Source organism: Pseudophryne corroboree, chromosome 7, assembly GCF_028390025.1.
Source record: "Pseudophryne corroboree isolate aPseCor3 chromosome 7, aPseCor3.hap2, whole genome shotgun sequence".
Lineage (NCBI taxonomy): Eukaryota > Metazoa > Chordata > Amphibia > Anura > Myobatrachidae > Pseudophryne > Pseudophryne corroboree.
The window spans coordinates 10,983,028-10,988,825 of record NC_086450.1 but is presented as its reverse complement, the minus strand read 5'-3'; the positions used below and the strand labels follow the sequence as shown (position 1 = coordinate 10,988,825).

At 44.3% G+C, this 5,798-nt stretch overlaps 1 long non-coding RNA gene across 1 annotated transcript; it reads right to left on the bottom strand.

Moving 5' to 3' along the window:
* Positions 1 to 388: 388 nt before the first annotated feature.
* Positions 389 to 5,442, bottom strand: LOC134943250 (uncharacterized). Its single transcript, XR_010181435.1, has 9 exons — positions 5,397 to 5,442; positions 5,156 to 5,204; positions 5,023 to 5,044; positions 4,385 to 4,412; positions 962 to 988; positions 833 to 859; positions 682 to 711; positions 541 to 570; positions 389 to 425 (listed from the first exon to the last, which is right to left on the bottom strand). It is a non-coding gene; the product is annotated as an uncharacterized LOC134943250 (long non-coding RNA).
* Between the last annotated feature and the right edge of the window lie 356 nt (positions 5,443 to 5,798).

Genomic DNA, 5,798 nt, shown 5'->3' with positions numbered 1-5,798 from the left:
AGGGGCATTATTTGTGTAGCTGGCACTGCTGAGGGGCATTATTTGTGTAGCTGGCACTTTTGAGGGGCATTATTTGTGTATCTGGCACTGCTGAGGGGCATTATTTGTGTATCTGGCACTGCTCAGGGGCATTATTTGTGTAGCTGGCACTGCTGAGGGGCATTATTTGTGTATTACTTTCTTTTACTTATTGTAACAATGCTATACATACCTCTCTTGTGAGGAAGAATCCTCGGATGGCCTATTGCACATAGAGGAAAAGAAAGTGTGTGAGATTAGTCCTATATAGCTGTATAACAGTATTCAGCATTATTCTCTTTTCCTTAATGATGTAAAAGGAACTTAGTGAAACTTATCTATTAGAAAAATAAAGAAATGTAAGTACTTACTCAAAAGGGAATACGGGATCCAACCATTTAGTGCTGCTAGAAAAAGAATAATAAAAAAAGTATAACTATATCTGATGCTCAGTCACAGCATTTGCACATTAATGAGCATTTCTGTATTTTATAATACAGCATGATATAATGCTATGCATACCTCCTGACTGAGGAAGAATCCTCGGATGGTCTATTGCACATAGAAGAAAAAAGAGTGCATGAAAATGTAACTCGTCCAATAGCTTCTATAGAGGTGTATAACAGTATTCAGCATTACTTTCTGTTATAATGATATACATACCTCTCCTCTGAGGAAGAATCCTCGGATGGCCTATTACACATAGAGGAAAAGAGAGTGTGTGAGAATGTAACCCATACAATAGCTCCTGTATAGGTGTATAACAGTATTCAGCATTACTTTCTTTTACTTATTGTTACAATGCTATACATACCTCTCTTCCCAGGCGATTCTGTGTGGCCTATTACACAGTGAGGAAAAGAAAGTGTGAGAATGTAAATAATTCAATCGCTGCAATATAGGTGTATAACTTTGTTACTTAATGTTACAATGATATACATACCTCTCTGCCCAGGGTATTATACGTGGCCTATTACACAAAGAGGAAAAGAAAGTGTGAGTGAGAATGTAAAATCATACTATTCCTGCTATATAACAGTATTCATCATTATTTTCTGTTACTTTCGCCTGAAAGCTTGGACTGTTCTAGAGGCTTTCTCCTTCCTGAGGCAGGAAACGCATGATTCCCAATATGCCGCAGCTCCCGCCGGCTTATCAGGGATAATAGAATAGCCCCGGCACCGACAATTACCAGTGGTCATTGACCGCGGGTAATTGAATTCCCATCTAAATGATTAAAATATATATAGGGGAATTATGTGTGTATCTGGCACTGCTGGGGGCATTATTTGTGTAACTGGCACTGCTGAGGGGTATTATTTGTGTATCTGGCACTGCTGGGGGCATTATTTGTGTATCTGGCACTGCTGAGGGGTATTATTTGTGTATCTGGCACTGCTGGGGGCATTATTTGTGTATCTGGCACTGCTGAGGGGCATTATTTGTGTATCTGGCACTGCTGGGGACATTATTTGTGTATCTGGCACTGCTGGGGGCATTATTTGTGTATCTGGCACTGCTGGGGGAATTATATGTGTATCTGGCACTGCTGGGGCAGTATTTGTGTATCTGGCACTGCTGAAGGGTATTATTTGTGTATCTGGCACTGCTGGGGGCATTATTTGTGTAACTGGCACTGCTGAGGGGTATTATTTGTTTATCTGGCACTGCTGGGGGCATTATTTGTGTATCTGGCACTGCTGGGGGCATTATTTGTGTAACTGACACTGCTGAGGGGTATTATTTGTTTATCTGGCACTGCTGGGGGCATTATTTGTGTATCTGGCACTGCTGGGTGCATTATTTGTGTATCTGGCACTGCTGGGGGCAGTATTTGTGTATCTGGCACTGCTGGGGGCATTATTTGTGTATCTGGCACTGCTGGGGGCAGTATTTGTGTATCTGGCACTGCTGGGGGCATTATTTGTGTATCTGGCACTGCTGGGGACATTATTTGTGTATCTGGTGCTACTGGGGGGCATTATTTGTGTATCTGGCACTGCTGAGGGGCATTATTTGTGTATCTGGCATTGCTGGGGGCAGTATTTGTGTAGCTGGCACTATTGAGGGGCATTATTTGTGTATCTGGCACTGCTGGGGGCATTATTTGTGTATCTAGCACTGCTGGGGGGCATTACTTGTGTATCTGGCACTGCTGGGGGGCATTATTTGTGTATCTGGCACTGCTGAGGGGCATTATTTGTGTATCTGGCACTGCTGAGGGGCATTATTTGTGTATCTGGTGCTACTGGGGGCATTATTTGTGTATCTGGCACTGCTGAGGGGCATTATTTGTGTATCTGGTGCTACTGGGGGCATTATTTGTGTATCTGGCACTGCTGGGGGGCATTATTTGTGTATCTGGCACTGCTGAGGGGCATCATTTGTGTATCTGGCACTGCTGAGGGGCATTATTTGTGTATCTGGCACTGCTGGGGGGCATTATTTGTATCTCTGGCACTGCTGAGGGGCATTATTTGTGTATCTGGCACTGCTGGGGGGCATTATTTGTGTATTTGGCACTGCTGAGGGGCATTATTTGTGTATCTGGCACTACTGAGGGGCAGTATTTGTGTATCTGGCACTGCTGGGGGCATTATTTGTGTAGCTGGCACTGCTGGGGGCATTATTTGTGTTTTTGGCACTGCTGGGCATATTAATTGTATGTATGGGACTGCTGTTGGGGCATTATTTGTGTTTTTGGCACTGCTGGGCATATTAATTGTATATATGTGACTGCTGTTGGGGCATTATTTGTGCATCTGGCACTGCTGGGGGGGCATTATTTGTGTATCTGGCACTGCTGGGGGTATTATTTGTGCATCTGGCACTGCTGGGGGGCATTATTTGTGCATCTGGCACTGCTGGGGGGCATTATTTGTGTATCTGGCACTGCTGGGGGCAGTATTTGTGTTTTTGGCACTGCTGGGCGTATGAATTGTATATATGGCACTGCTGGGGGGGCATTATTTGTGTATCTGGCACTGCTGAGGGGCATTACTTGTGTATCTGGCACTGCTGGGGGACATTATTTGTGTATCAGGAACTGCTGGGGGGCATTATTTGTGTATCTGGCACTGCTGGGGGCATTATTTGCGTATCTGGCACTGCTGGGGGACATTATTTGTGTATCAGGAACTGCTGGGGGGGCATTACTTGTGTATCTGGCACTGCTGGGGGGGGGCATAACTTGAGTATCTGGCACTACGCAGGGGGCATTACTGTTACGAGGCCACACCTGCTTTTGTGAGACCACACTCACTTTTGTGAGCCCACACCCACATTCACAGGAATGCACGCGCATTGGGGGGAGGGGGGAGCTCTTCCAATGTTTTTTTTCCCCCAAAAGTAGCTCACACCCCAATTAAGGTTGGAGACCACTGGCATAGACCCCCCAGTATAATACGGAAACCAGCAACTTCTCTGTCCGGCTAATCACAGAACTCCGCTGAATACAGAATAGTCTGCCGGTGGCAGTAAATGTAGAAACGGTTTCTGATTGTCATTTACTTAATAGAAATTGTTTCTAATCAGTAGTAATATTATTTTCCAGCTGTAATAAAGGTGGGAGAGTGCGTATTACAGAACAGTAACAGTTTTCTAGTTGTATTGACCAGAAACACAAAATATTTTATATAAATGAATGTGACCTTTTAGCTATAATATTGTGCATACATTCTCTAAAGGTAAGTACACACTTAACGATAAAGTAAATGACGTCGCTCATTTCTGACCCTTCCTGAGCAACGTTGTTTACTATATCGCCCAGTGCGTATGCCGCCGTGGGTCGTTAACGACTCATCATCCATAACTGCATGCTCCTGCCGGCTGCCGTATGACGTCACAGTGCGATATCATTAGTGATATCGCACAGTGTGTATGCCCGCCGTCGGGTGGTCCGGCCCGGGAGGGGAAACACCAGACGACGGTGCTCACCGAGCACACCACCTAGTGTGTACCCACCTTTACACTATTTGCTTTGTGCTTGGAGAGATACTTTATGTTAATACTATATCGGTTGTTTTAGGTCGTCATTTTTATTTTAATAAATGTAAAAATATTTTCATCCCTTCGTTTATAGAGTGTAACTGGTTACGTATATCTGCCAATTAGACACGTTCACTGGCAGCTCAGCGCCACCAATCCTCCATGTTTCTTACATGAGGGGGAACCTCTCCAGGACTGAGGCTGCGAAGCGCACAAGTCAGTTACACCATTTTCCTATCCATAATGTTACAGAGCTGCAGATGTTCTTCACGTTCCCTCATCACAGTCTGATAGGTGAAATCATGTTTAGATCTGTGCTCACAATGTGGCTCTACCAGACAGACATTTCCCAAGTTGTAAAATAAAATATTAGAATTACCGTCCTGCCTCCTGCTCCGCGGAAACCTCTGAAAAATAAATTGACTTCCTCAGATTGTGTTTTTAAAACAAACAAAACATTTGCATATAATAAAAACTATTTAGTAGCAGCCTGGCATAACTGACGCCCCTTTCCCACTGGCCACATAACCCACGTTATTGACTAGTCTACCCGGGGTGAGCCTCAGTGGAAACGTCTCCCATTAAAATAACCCGGGTCAAGTGACCCGGCAATCCGACCCAGGATACGAGCAGGGTTGAACACTGGTAGGACCGGGGTTATGCCGCAGTGGAAGCGGACCCTAGCTCGGGTTATGGGACCTGGGTAAAGCTTGTAGACTGTGATGGGAGCTTCTGGGGCCCCACAGAGACAGCACATGCTGCATTGCAGGAGCTGCTACACTGACGCTGATAGTACAGAACCCCCACAGCCTGATCAGCAGCCAGAACCGCCGTCCCCACCCCTCCCTTTCCTAATCTCATCTTTGTCAGCCAGAAAAAAATCCATTTTTAATGTCATCCATAGGGTTTTACAGGGCTGACCCGGGTACAGTGTAAACGGGGCCTGAAGCTTCGGACTGGGGATTTTGGTGGAATAGGGGTGTGAGTGTAGCAGCCACATCAGATCTCAGGACGTACCTGGTGTTGTCTCCAGGATTTGCTGTAGAGAGGAAAAAAAAGGATAAAGTAGACAATATAAACTTTAAACGTGTGAAACATTTTACAGTTTCTATGTGTGTTTATGTATATATATATATTTTAAATAACTTACGAGGGCTTTTTTGGCCTTCAGGCATCTCTTCCTCCGTTTACGGAATATCCTACAAGCAGAACATATAGAATATTATTGAACACAGAAACTCACCACACACATTACATATCACATATACGGGTGCCCTGAGGGTGGCGCTATGGCTGATTGGGATGTTATACCCGGGTAAGGAGGGACTGAGATTACTATGCTATCTGACATTACACAGGGATACAGATGAGAAGTAGAAAACATTACTCACACTTCATGACCTCGAACTCGCTCAAAAAACTCCACAAACTCCTACAGAGTGAAAGAAAAAAAGTTGAACTATTTTTTTTTTCAACTAAAACTAAACATATCCAGATAGGAACCTGCAGAAACTGATTTGTGTGTGTGCGATAGTTTGTCCTGATTTTTGTGATGCTGTAACCCAGGTATAATGGATTTCCCTACCTGGGATACGGCCTGTAATGGACCAGCCAAGTGATTAATAAACCTGTAGTTTTGCTATTATTAGTAAAGAATGATAGGAGGGAAAGGTGGTCAGGGAGAAGAGAACGTATAGGCTTACATGAGGATGAATTCTGGCGAGAACAGAAAATAGTTTAGGACAGGATAAATAAAAGAAATGAGAGACGTTGAATAAAGCCTACCTCCATGA